Source organism: Spea bombifrons, chromosome 9 (genome assembly GCF_027358695.1).
Source record: "Spea bombifrons isolate aSpeBom1 chromosome 9, aSpeBom1.2.pri, whole genome shotgun sequence".
NCBI lineage: Eukaryota > Metazoa > Chordata > Amphibia > Anura > Pelobatidae > Spea > Spea bombifrons.
The window spans coordinates 14469978-14479977 of NC_071095.1; the positions used below are offsets into that span (position 1 = coordinate 14469978).

The following is a 10000-nucleotide window of genomic DNA, read 5'->3' on the forward strand; positions in this document are numbered from 1 at the left end:
TCGGGCGCTTTCAGGGTGGTATGGCCGTAGGTGTGAAAGTTTTTTATTTTACTTCTCTTATTCTGCTGCTGCTGCTGCTGCTGCTGCTGCTGCTGCTGCTGCTGCTGCTGCTTGTCGTCAGACAGAAAGAATTATAAGCCCTGGGACAGGACAGAGAAGGTGAGAAGGTTCAAATAAGGGTTTAAAGCTTTGATGATGAGCAAGAAACACATGGCAAAAAGCTCTCCCCGGACTGTGAGAAAAAATTAAAAGCCTACAACACCTGGTATTCCCAGGCGGTCTCCCATCCAGGTACTAAACAGGCCCAACCCTGCTTAGCTTCCAAGATCAGACGAGATCAGGCGCTTTCAGGGTGGTATGGCCGCAGGTGTGAAAGTTTTTTATTTTACTTCTCTTATTCTGTTGCTGTTGTTGCTGTTGCTGCTGTTGCTGCTGCTGCTGCTGCTGCTGCTGCTGCTGCTTGTCGTCAGACAGAAAGAATTATAAGCCCTGGGACAGGACAGAGAAGGTGAGAAGGTTCAAATAAGGGTTTAAAGCTTTGATGATGAGCAAGAAACACATGGCAAAAAGCTCTCCCCGGACTGTGAGAAAAAATTAAAAGCCTACAACACCTGGTATTCCCAGGCGGTCTCCCATCCAGGTACTAAACAGGCCCAACCCTGCTTAGCTTCCAAGATCAGACGAGATCAGGCGCTTTCAGGGTGGTATGGCCGCAGGTGTGAAAGTTTTTTATTTTACTTCTCTTATTCTGTTGCTGTTGTTGCTGTTGCTGCTGTTGCTGCTGTTGCTGTTGCTGCTGTTGCTGTTGCTGCTGTTGCTGCTGCTGCTGCTGCTGCTGCTGCTGCTGCTGCTGCTGCTGCTTGTCGTCAGACAGAAAGAATTATAAGCCCTGGGACAGGACAGAGAAGGTGAGAAGGTTCAAATAAGGGTTTAAAGCTTTGATGATGAGCAAGAAACACATGGCAAAAAGCTCTCCCCGGACTGTGAGAAAAAATTAAAAGCCTACAACACCTGGTATTCCCAGGCGGTCTCCCATCCAGGTACTAACCAGGCCCAACCCTGCTTAGCTTCCGAGATCAGACGAGATCGGGCGCTTTCAGGGTGGTATGGCCGCAGGTGTGAAAGTTCTTTATTTTACTTCTCTTATTCTGTTGCTGCTGCTGCTGCTGCTGCTGCTGCTGCTGCTGCTGCTGCTGCTGCTTGTCGTCAGACAGAAAGAATTATAAGCCCTGGGACAGGACAGAGAAGGTGAGAAGGTTCAAATAAGGGTTTAAAGCTTTGATGATGAGCAAGAAACACATGGCAAAAAGCTCTCCCCGGACTGTGAGAAAAGAAAATGCCTACAACACCTGGTATTCCCAGGCGGTCTCCCATCCAGGTACTAACCAGGCCCAACCCTGCTTAGCTTCCGAGATCAGACGAGATCGGGCGCTTTCAGGGTGGTATGGCCGCAGGTGTGAAAGCTCTTTATTTTACTTCTCTTATTCTGTTGCTGCTGCTGCTGCTGCTGCTGCTGCTGCTGCTTCTGCTGCTGCTGCTGCTGCTGCTTGTCGTCAGACAGAAAGAATTATAAGCCCTGGGACAGGACAGAGAAGGTGAGAAGGTTCAAATAAGGGTTTAAAGCTTTGATGATGAGCAAGAAACACATGGCAAAAAGCTCTCCCCGGACTGTGAGAAAAAATTAAAAGCCTACAACACCTGGTATTCCCAGGCGGTCTCCCATCCAGGTACTAAACAGGCCCAACCCTGCTTAGCTTCCAAGATCAGACGAGATCAGGCGCTTTCAGGGTGGTATGGCCGCAGGTGCGAAAGTTTTTTATTTTACTTCTCTTATTCTGCTGCTGCTGCTGCTGCTGCTGCTGCTGCTGCTGCTTGTCGTCAGACAAAAAGAATTATAAGCCCTGGGACAGGACAGAGAAGGTGAGAAGGTTCAAATAAGGGTTTAAAGCTTTGATGATGAGCAAGAAACACATGGCAAAAAGCTCTCCCCGGACTGTGAGAAAAAATTAAAAGCCTACAACACCTGGTATTCCCAGGCGGTCTCCCATCCAGGTACTAACCAGGGCCAACCCTGCTTAGCTTCCGAGATCAGACGAGATCGGGCGCTTTCAGGGTGGTATGGCCACAGGTGTGAAAGTTTTTTATTTTACTTCTCTTATTCTGTTGCTGCTGCTGCTGCTGCTGCTGCTGCTGCTGCTGCTGCTGCTGCTTGTCGTCAGACAGAAAGAATTATAAGCCCTGGGACAGGACAGAGAAGGTGAGAAGGTTCAAATAAGGGTTTAAAGCTTTGATGATGAGCAAGAAACACATGGCAAAAAGCTCTCCCCGGACTGTGAGAAAAAATTAAAAGCCTACAACACCTGGTATTCCCAGGCGGTCTCCCATCCAGGTACTAACCAGGCCCAACCCTGCTTAGCTTCCGAGATCAGGCGCTTTCAGGGTGGTATGGCCGCAGGTGTGAAAGCTCTTTATTTTACTTCTCTTATTCTGTTGCTGCTGCTGCTGCTGCTGCTGCTGCTGCTGCTGCTTCTGCTGCTGCTGCTTGTCGTCAGACAGAAAGAATTATAAGCCCTGGGACAGGACAGAGAAGGTGAGAAGGTTCAAATAAGGGTTTAAAGCTTTGATGATGAGCAAGAAACACATGGCAAAAAGCTCTCCCCGGACTGTGAGAAAAAATTAAAAGCCTACAACACCTGGTATTCCCAGGCGGTCTCCCATCCAGGTACTAACCAGGCCCAACCCTGCTTAGCTTCCGAGATCAGACAAGATCGGGCGCTTTCAGGGTTGTATGGCCGCAGGTGTGAAAGTTTTTTATTTTACTTCTCTTATTCTGTTGCTGCTGCTGCTGCTGCTGCTGCTGCTGCTGCTGCTGCTGCTGCTGCTGCTGCTTGTCGTCAGACAAAAAGAATTATAAGCCCTGGGACAGGACAGAGAAGGTGAGAAGGTTCAAATAAGGGTTTAAAGCTTTGATGATGAGCAAGAAACACATGGCAAAAAGCTCTCCCCGGACTGTGAGAAAAAATTAAAAGCCTACAACACCTGGTATTCCCAGGCGGTCTCCCATCCAGATACTAACCAGGCCCAACCCTGCTTAGCTTCCGAGACCAGACGAGATCGGGCGCTTTCAGGGTGGTATGGCCGCAGGTGTGAAAGTTTTTTATTTTACTTCTCTTATTCTGTTGCTGCTGCTGCTGCTGCTGCTGCTGCTGCTGCTGCTTGTCGTCAGACAAAAAGAATTATAAGCCCTGGGACAGGACAGAGAAGGTGAGAAGGTTCAAATAAGGGTTTAAAGCTTTGATGATGAGCAAGAAACACATGGCAAAAAGCTCTCCCCGGACTGTGAGAAAAAATTAAAAGCCTACAACACCTGGTATTCCCAGGCGGTCTCCCATCCAGGTACTAACCAGGCCCAACCCTGCTTAGCTTCCGAGATCAGACGAGATCGGGCGCTTTCAGGGTGGTATGGCCGCAGGTGTGAAAGTTTTTTATTTTACTTCTCTTATTCTGCTGCTGCTGCTGCTGCTGCTGCTGCTGCTGCTGCTGCTTGTCGTCAGACAGAAAGAATTATAAGCCCTGGGACAGGACAGAGAAGGTGAGAAGGTTCAAATAAGGGTTTAAAGCTTTGATGATGAGCAAGAAACACATGGCAAAAAGCTCTCCCCGGACTGTGAGAAAAAATTAAAAGCCTACAACACCTGGTATTCCCAGGCGGTCTCCCATCCAGGTACTAACCAGGCCCAACCCTGCTTAGCTTCCGAGATCAGACAAGATCGGGCGCTTTCAGGGTTGTATGGCCGCAGGTGTGAAAGTTTTTTATTTTACTTCTCTTATTCTGTTGCTGCTGCTGCTGCTGCTGCTGCTGCTGCTGCTGCTGCTGCTGCTGCTGCTGCTGCTGCTGCTGCTGCTGCTTGTCGTCAGACAAAAAGAATTAAATGCCCTGGGACAGGACAGAGAAGGTGAGAAGGTTCAAATAAGGGTTTAAAGCTTTGATGATGAGCAAGAAACACATGGCAAAAAGCTCTCCCCGGACTGTGAGAAAAAATTAAAAGCCTACAACACCTGGTATTCCCAGGCGGTCTCCCATCCAGGTACTAACCAGGCCCAACCCTGCTTAGCTTCCGAGATCAGACGAGATCGGGCGCTTTCAGGGTGGTATGGCCGCAGGTGTGAAAGTTTTTTATTTTACTTCTCTTATTCTGTTGCTGCTGCTGCTGCTGCTGCTGCTGCTGCTGCTGCTTGTCGTCAGACAAAAAGAATTATAAGCCCTGGGACAGGACAGAGAAGGTGAGAAGGTTCAAATAAGGGTTTAAAGCTTTGATGATGAGCAAGAAACACATGGCAAAAAGCTCTCCCCGGACTGTGAGAAAAAATTAAAAGCCTACAACACCTGGTATTCCCAGGCGGTCTCCCATCCAGGTACTAACCAGGCCCAACCCTGCTTAGCTTCCGAGATCAGACGAGATCGGGCGCTTTCAGGGTGGTATGGCCGCAGGTGTGAAAGTTTTTTATTTTACTTCTCTTATTCTGTTGCTGCTGCTGCTGCTGCTGCTGCTGCTGCTGCTGCTGCTGCTGCTGCTGCTTGTCGTCAGACAAAAAGAATTATAAGCCCTGGGTTAGGACAGAGAAGGTGAGAAGGTTCAAATAAGGGTTTAAAGCTTTGATGATGAGCAAGAAACACATGGCAAAAAGCTCTCCCCGGACTGTGAGAAAAAATTAAAAGCCTACAACACCTGGTATTCCCAGGCGGTCTCCCATCCAGGTACTAACCAGGCCCAACCCTGCTTAGCTTCCGAGATCAGGCGCTTCCAGGGTGGTATGGCCGCAGGTGTGAAAGTTTTTTATTTTACTTCTCTTATTCTGTTGCTGCTGCTGCTGCTGCTGCTGCTGCTGCTGCTGCTGCTGCTGCTGCTGCTGCTGCTGCTGCTGCTGCTGCTGCTGCTGCTGCTGCTTGTCGTCAGACAAAAAGAATTATAAGCCCTGGGACAGGACAGAGAAGGTGAGAAGGTTCAAATAAGGGTTTAAAGCTTTGATGATGAGCAAGAAACACATGGCAAAAAGCTCTCCCCGGACTGTGAGAAAAAATTAAAAGCCTACAACACCTGGTATTCCCAAGCGGTCTCCCATCCAGGTACTAACCAGGCCCAACCCTGCTTAGCTTCCGAGATCAGACGAGATCGGGCGCTTTCAGGGTGGTATGGCCGCAGGTGTGAAAGTTCTTTATTTTACTTCTCTTATTCTGTTGCTGCTGCTGCTGCTGCTGCTGCTTCTGCTGCTGCTGCTGCTTCTGCTGCTGCTGCTTCTGCTTGTCGTCAGACAGAAAGAATTATAAGCCCTGGGACAGGACAGAGAAGGTGAGAAGGTTCAAATAAGGGTTTAAAGCTTTGATGATGAGCAAGAAACACATGGCAAAAAGCTCTCCCCGGACTGTGAGAAAAAATTAAAAGCCTACAACACCTGGTATTCCCAGGCGGTCTCCCATCCAGGTACTAACCAGGCCCAACCCTGCTTAGCTTCCGAGATCAGACGCTTTCAGGGTGGTATGGCCGCAGGTGTGAAAGTGTTTTATTTTACTTCTCTTATTCTGTTGCTGCTGCTGCTGCTTGTCATCAGACAGAAATAATTATAAGCCCTGGGACAGGACAGAGAAGGTGAGAAGGTTCAAATAAGGGTTTAAAGCTTTGATGATGAGCAAGAAACACATGGCAAAAAGCTCTCCCCGGACTGTGAGAAAAGAAAAAGCCTACAACACCTGGTATTCCCAGGCGGTCTCCCATCCAGGTACTAACCAGGCCCAACCCTGCTTAGCTTCCGAGATCAGACGAGATCGGGCGCTTTCAGGGTGGTATGGCCGCAGGTGTGAAAGCTCTTTATTTTACTTCTCTTATTCTGTTGCTGCTGCTGCTGCTGCTGCTGCTGCTGCTGCTGCTGCTTGTCGTCAGACAGAAAGAATTATAAGCCCTGGGACAGGACAGAGAAGGTGAGAAGGTTCAAATAAGGGTTTAAAGCTTTGATGATGAGCAAGAAACACATGGCAAAAAGCTCTCCCCGGACTGTGAGAAAAAATTAAAAGCCTACAACACCTGGTATTCCCAGGCGTTCTCCCATCCAGGTACTAACCAGGCCCAACCCTGCTTAGCTTCCGAGATCAGACAAGATCGGGCGCTTTCAGGGTTGTATGGCCGCAGGTGTGAAAGTTTTTTATTTTACTTCTCTTATTCTGTTGCTGCTGCTGCTGCTGCTGCTGCTGCTGCTGCTGCTGCTTGTCGTCAGACAAAAAGAATTATAAGCCCTGGGACAGGACAGAGAAGGTGAGAAGGTTCAAATAAGGGTTTAAAGCTTTGATGATGAGCAAGAAACACATGGCAAAAAGCTCTCCCCGGACTGTGAGAAAAAATTAAAAGCCTACAACACCTGGTATTCCCAGGCGGTCTCCCATCCAGGTACTAACCAGGCCCAACCCTGCTTAGCTTCCGAGATCAGACGAGATCGGGCGCTTTCAGGGTGGTATGGCCGGAGGTGTGAAAGTTTTTTATTTTACTTCTCTTATTCTGTTGCTGCTGCTGCTGCTGCTGCTGCTGCTGCTGCTGCTGCTGCTGCTGCTGCTGCTGCTGCTGCTGCTGCTGCTGCTGCTGCTGCTGCTGCTGCTTGTCGTCAGACAAAAAGAATTATAAGCCCTGGGACAGGACAGAGAAGGTGAGAAGGTTCAAATAAGGGTTTAAAGCTTTGATGATGAGCAAGAAACACATGGCAAAAAGCTCTCCCCGGCCTGTGAGAAAAAATTAAAAGCCTACAACACCTGGTATTCCCAGGCGGTCTCCCATCCAGGTACTAACCAGGCCCAACCCTGCTTAGCTTCCGAGATCAGACGAGATCGGGCGCTTTCAGGGTGGTATGGCCGCAGGTGTGAAAGTTCTTTATTTTACTTCTCTTATTCTGTTGCTGCTGCTGCTGCTGCTGCTGCTGCTGCTGCTGCTGCTGCTGCTGCTGCTGCTGCTGCTGCTGCTGCTGCTTGTCGTCAGACAAAAAGAATTATAAGCCCTGGGACAGGACAGAGAAGGTGAGAAGGTTCAAATAAGGGTTTAAAGCTTTGATGATGAGCAAGAAACACATGGCAAAAAGCTCTCCCCGGACTGTGAGAAAAAATTAAAAGCCTACAACACCTGGTATTCCCAGGCGGTCTCCCATCCAGGTACTAACCAGGCCCAACCCTGCTTAGCTTCCGAGATCAGACGAGATCGGGCGCTTTCAGGGTGGTATGGCCGCAGGTGTGAAAGTTTTTTATTTTACTTCTCTTATTCTGCTGCTGCTGCTGCTGCTGCTGCTGCTGCTTGTCGTCAGACAGAAAGAATTATAAGCCCTGGGACAGGACAGAGAAGGTGAGAAGGTTCAAATAAGGGTTTAAAGCTTTGATGATGAGCAAGAAACACATGGCAAAAAGCTCTCCCCGGACTGTGAGAAAAAATTAAAAGCCTACAACACCTGGTATTCCCAGGCGGTCTCCCATCCAGGTACTAACCAGGCCCAACCCTGCTTAGCTTCCGAGATCAGACAAGATCGGGCGCTTTCAGGGTTGTATGGCCGCAGGTGTGAAAGTTTTTTATTTTACTTCTCTTATTCTGTTGCTGCTGCTGCTGCTGCTGCTGCTGCTGCTGCTGCTGCTGCTGCTGCTGCTTGTCGTCAGACAAAAAGAATTATAAGCCCTGGGACAGGACAGAGAAGGTGAGAAGGTTCAAATAAGGGTTTAAAGCTTTGATGATGAGCAAGAAACACATGGCAAAAAGCTCTCCCCGGACTGTGAGAAAAAATTAAAAGCCTACAACACCTGGTATTCCCAGGCGGTCTCCCATCCAGGTACTAACCAGGCCCAACCCTGCTTAGCTTCCGAGATCAGACGAGATCGGGCGCTTTCAGGGTGGTATGGCCGCAGGTGTGAAAGTTTTTTATTTTACTTCTCTTATTCTGTTGCTGCTGCTGCTGCTGCTGCTGCTGCTGCTGCTGCTGCTGCTGCTGCTGCTGCTGCTGCTTGTCGTCAGACAAAAAGAATTATAAGCCCTGGGACAGGACAGAGAAGGTGAGAAGGTTCAAATAAGGGTTTAAAGCTTTGATGATGAGCAAGAAACACATGGCAAAAAGCTCTCCCCGGACTGTGAGAAAAAATTAAAAGCCTACAACACCTGGTATTCCCAGGCGGTCTCCCATCCAGGTACTAACCAGGCCCAAGCCTGCTTAGCTTCCGAGATCAGACGAGATCGGGCGCTTTCAGGGTGGTATGGCCGCAGGTGTGAAAGTTTTTTATTTTACTTCTCTTATTCTGTTGCTGCTGCTGCTGCTGCTGCTGCTGCTGCTGCTGCTGCTTGTCGTCAGACAAAAAGAATTATAAGCCCTGGGTTAGGACAGAGAAGGTGAGAAGGTTCAAATAAGGGTTTAAAGCTTTGATGATGAGCAAGAAACACATGGCAAAAAGCTCTCCCCGGACTGTGAGAAAAAATTAAAAGCCTGCAACACCTGGTATTCCCAGGCGGTCTCCCATCCAGGTACTAACCAGGCCCAACCCTGCTTAGCTTCCGAGATCAGGCGCTTTCAGGGTGGTATGGCCGCAGGTGTGAAAGTTTTTTATTTTACTTCTCTTATTCTTCTGCTGCTGCTGCTGCTGCTGCTGCTGCTGCTGCTGCTGCTGCTGCTGCTGCTGCTGCTGCTGCTGCTGCTGCTGCTGCTGCTGCTGCTGCTGCTGCTGCTGCTTGTCGTCAGACAAAAAGAATTATAAGCCCTGGGTTAGGACAGAGAAGGTGAGAAGGTTCAAATAAGGGTTTAAAGCTTTGATGATGAGCAAGAAACACATGGCAAAAAGCTCTCCCCGGACTGTGAGAAAAAATTAAAAGCCTACAACACCTGGTATTCCCAGGCGGTCTCCCATCCAGGTACTAACCAGGCCCAACCCTGCTTAGCTTCCGAGATCAGGCGCTTCCAGGGTGGTATGGCCGCAGGTGTGAAAGTTTTTTATTTTACTTCTCTTATTCTGTTGCTGCTGCTGCTGCTGCTGCTGCTGCTGCTGCTGCTGCTGCTGCTGCTGCTGCTGCTGCTGCTGCTGCTGCTGCTGCTGCTGCTGCTGCTGCTGCTGCTGCTTGTCGTCAGACAAAAAGAATTATAAGCCCTGGGACAGGACAGAGAAGGTGAGAAGGTTCAAATAAGGGTTTAAAGCTTTGATGATGAGCAAGAAACACATGGCAAAAAGCTCTCCCCGGACTGTGAGAAAAAATTAAAAGCCTACAACACCTGGTATTCCCAAGCGGTCTCCCATCCAGGTACTAACCAGGCCCAACCCTGCTTAGCTTCCGAGATCAGACGAGATCGGGCGCTTTCAGGGTGGTATGGCCGCAGGTGTGAAAGTTCTTTATTTTACTTCTCTTATTCTGTTGCTGCTGCTGCTGCTGCTGCTGCTGCTGCTGCTGCTGCTTCTGCTGCTGCTTCTGCTTGTCGTCAGACAGAAAGAATTATAAGCCCTGGGACAGGACAGAGAAGGTGAGAAGGTTCAAATAAGGGTTTAAAGCTTTGATGATGAGCAAGAAACACATGGCAAAAAGCTCTCCCCGGACTGTGAGAAAAAATTAAAAGCCTACAACACCTGGTATTCCCAGGCGGTCTCCCATCCAGGTACTAACCAGGCCCAACCCTGCTTAGCTTCCGAGATCAGACGCTTTCAGGGTGGTATGGCCGCAGGTGTGAAAGTGTTTTATTTTACTTCTCTTATTCTGTTGCTGCTGCTGCTGCTTGTCATCAGACAGAAATAATTATAAGCCCTGGGACAGGACAGAGAAGGTGAGAAGGTTCAAATAAGGGTTTAAAGCTTTGATGATGAGCAAGAAACACATGGCAAAAAGCTCTCCCCGGACTGTGAGAAAAGAAAAAGCCTACAACACCTGGTATTCCCAGGCGGTCTCCCATCCAGGTACTAACCAGGCCCAACCCTGCTTAGCTTCCGAGATCAGACGAGATCGGGCGC

The 10000-nt window shown here is 49.0% G+C and overlaps 23 non-coding genes and 7 pseudogenes across 23 annotated transcripts in view; all 30 read right to left on the reverse strand.

Annotated features, from left to right (window-relative positions):
• Positions 1–32, reverse strand: part of LOC128462470 (5S ribosomal RNA) — a 119-nt gene extending 87 nt beyond the window's left edge. The window contains exon 1 of the ribosomal RNA XR_008342418.1: positions 1–32. This exon is cut by the window's left edge and continues 87 nt beyond it. This is a non-coding gene — a ribosomal RNA (5S ribosomal RNA).
• A 218-nt stretch (positions 33–250) lies between these two features.
• LOC128464629 (5S ribosomal RNA) lies at positions 251–369 on the reverse strand. The gene has a single exon (XR_008344452.1). It is a non-coding gene; the product is annotated as a 5S ribosomal RNA (ribosomal RNA).
• A 230-nt stretch (positions 370–599) lies between these two features.
• LOC128464630 (5S ribosomal RNA) lies at positions 600–718 on the reverse strand. The gene has a single exon (XR_008344453.1). It is a non-coding gene; the product is annotated as a 5S ribosomal RNA (ribosomal RNA).
• A 281-nt stretch (positions 719–999) lies between these two features.
• Positions 1000–1118, reverse strand: LOC128464163 (5S ribosomal RNA). Its single transcript, XR_008344014.1, has one exon. It is a non-coding gene; the product is annotated as a 5S ribosomal RNA (ribosomal RNA).
• A 219-nt stretch (positions 1119–1337) lies between these two features.
• LOC128462427 (5S ribosomal RNA) lies at positions 1338–1456 on the reverse strand. Its single transcript, XR_008342376.1, has one exon. It is a non-coding gene; the product is annotated as a 5S ribosomal RNA (ribosomal RNA).
• Positions 1457–1686: 230 nt separating this feature from the next.
• LOC128464631 (5S ribosomal RNA) lies at positions 1687–1805 on the reverse strand. Its single transcript, XR_008344454.1, has one exon. It is a non-coding gene; the product is annotated as a 5S ribosomal RNA (ribosomal RNA).
• A 206-nt stretch (positions 1806–2011) lies between these two features.
• LOC128464084 (5S ribosomal RNA) lies at positions 2012–2130 on the reverse strand. Its single transcript, XR_008343940.1, has one exon. It is a non-coding gene; the product is annotated as a 5S ribosomal RNA (ribosomal RNA).
• Positions 2131–2348: 218 nt separating this feature from the next.
• LOC128465826 (uncharacterized) lies at positions 2349–2457 on the reverse strand (annotated as a pseudogene).
• Positions 2458–2681: 224 nt separating this feature from the next.
• On the reverse strand, positions 2682–2800 carry LOC128464919 (5S ribosomal RNA). Its single transcript, XR_008344726.1, has one exon. It is a non-coding gene; the product is annotated as a 5S ribosomal RNA (ribosomal RNA).
• A 227-nt stretch (positions 2801–3027) lies between these two features.
• Positions 3028–3146, reverse strand: LOC128464035 (5S ribosomal RNA). The gene has a single exon (XR_008343894.1). It is a non-coding gene; the product is annotated as a 5S ribosomal RNA (ribosomal RNA).
• Positions 3147–3355: 209 nt separating this feature from the next.
• Positions 3356–3474, reverse strand: LOC128464174 (5S ribosomal RNA). The gene has a single exon (XR_008344025.1). It is a non-coding gene; the product is annotated as a 5S ribosomal RNA (ribosomal RNA).
• Positions 3475–3683: 209 nt separating this feature from the next.
• Positions 3684–3802, reverse strand: LOC128464920 (5S ribosomal RNA). The gene has a single exon (XR_008344727.1). It is a non-coding gene; the product is annotated as a 5S ribosomal RNA (ribosomal RNA).
• A 245-nt stretch (positions 3803–4047) lies between these two features.
• Positions 4048–4166, reverse strand: LOC128464185 (5S ribosomal RNA). The gene has a single exon (XR_008344036.1). It is a non-coding gene; the product is annotated as a 5S ribosomal RNA (ribosomal RNA).
• A 209-nt stretch (positions 4167–4375) lies between these two features.
• Positions 4376–4494, reverse strand: LOC128464197 (5S ribosomal RNA). Its single transcript, XR_008344047.1, has one exon. It is a non-coding gene; the product is annotated as a 5S ribosomal RNA (ribosomal RNA).
• A 224-nt stretch (positions 4495–4718) lies between these two features.
• Positions 4719–4827, reverse strand: LOC128465950 (uncharacterized; annotated as a pseudogene).
• Positions 4828–5087: 260 nt separating this feature from the next.
• On the reverse strand, positions 5088–5206 carry LOC128462432 (5S ribosomal RNA). The gene has a single exon (XR_008342381.1). It is a non-coding gene; the product is annotated as a 5S ribosomal RNA (ribosomal RNA).
• Positions 5207–5442: 236 nt separating this feature from the next.
• LOC128466177 (uncharacterized) lies at positions 5443–5551 on the reverse strand (annotated as a pseudogene).
• A 186-nt stretch (positions 5552–5737) lies between these two features.
• On the reverse strand, positions 5738–5856 carry LOC128464209 (5S ribosomal RNA). Its single transcript, XR_008344058.1, has one exon. It is a non-coding gene; the product is annotated as a 5S ribosomal RNA (ribosomal RNA).
• Positions 5857–6068: 212 nt separating this feature from the next.
• On the reverse strand, positions 6069–6187 carry LOC128465605 (uncharacterized; annotated as a pseudogene).
• A 212-nt stretch (positions 6188–6399) lies between these two features.
• On the reverse strand, positions 6400–6518 carry LOC128462938 (5S ribosomal RNA). The gene has a single exon (XR_008342861.1). It is a non-coding gene; the product is annotated as a 5S ribosomal RNA (ribosomal RNA).
• A 266-nt stretch (positions 6519–6784) lies between these two features.
• Positions 6785–6903, reverse strand: LOC128464221 (5S ribosomal RNA). Its single transcript, XR_008344069.1, has one exon. It is a non-coding gene; the product is annotated as a 5S ribosomal RNA (ribosomal RNA).
• Positions 6904–7148: 245 nt separating this feature from the next.
• LOC128464233 (5S ribosomal RNA) lies at positions 7149–7267 on the reverse strand. Its single transcript, XR_008344080.1, has one exon. It is a non-coding gene; the product is annotated as a 5S ribosomal RNA (ribosomal RNA).
• Positions 7268–7467: 200 nt separating this feature from the next.
• On the reverse strand, positions 7468–7586 carry LOC128464921 (5S ribosomal RNA). The gene has a single exon (XR_008344728.1). It is a non-coding gene; the product is annotated as a 5S ribosomal RNA (ribosomal RNA).
• Positions 7587–7810: 224 nt separating this feature from the next.
• Positions 7811–7929, reverse strand: LOC128464246 (5S ribosomal RNA). Its single transcript, XR_008344092.1, has one exon. It is a non-coding gene; the product is annotated as a 5S ribosomal RNA (ribosomal RNA).
• A 233-nt stretch (positions 7930–8162) lies between these two features.
• On the reverse strand, positions 8163–8281 carry LOC128463489 (5S ribosomal RNA). Its single transcript, XR_008343382.1, has one exon. It is a non-coding gene; the product is annotated as a 5S ribosomal RNA (ribosomal RNA).
• Positions 8282–8493: 212 nt separating this feature from the next.
• On the reverse strand, positions 8494–8602 carry LOC128465577 (uncharacterized; annotated as a pseudogene).
• A 275-nt stretch (positions 8603–8877) lies between these two features.
• Positions 8878–8986, reverse strand: LOC128465952 (uncharacterized; annotated as a pseudogene).
• A 275-nt stretch (positions 8987–9261) lies between these two features.
• On the reverse strand, positions 9262–9380 carry LOC128462433 (5S ribosomal RNA). Its single transcript, XR_008342382.1, has one exon. It is a non-coding gene; the product is annotated as a 5S ribosomal RNA (ribosomal RNA).
• Positions 9381–9610: 230 nt separating this feature from the next.
• LOC128466178 (uncharacterized) lies at positions 9611–9719 on the reverse strand (annotated as a pseudogene).
• Positions 9720–9905: 186 nt separating this feature from the next.
• Positions 9906–10000, reverse strand: part of LOC128464258 (5S ribosomal RNA) — a 119-nt gene continuing 24 nt past the window's right edge. The window contains exon 1 of the ribosomal RNA XR_008344103.1: positions 9906–10000. This exon is cut by the window's right edge and continues 24 nt beyond it. This is a non-coding gene — a ribosomal RNA (5S ribosomal RNA).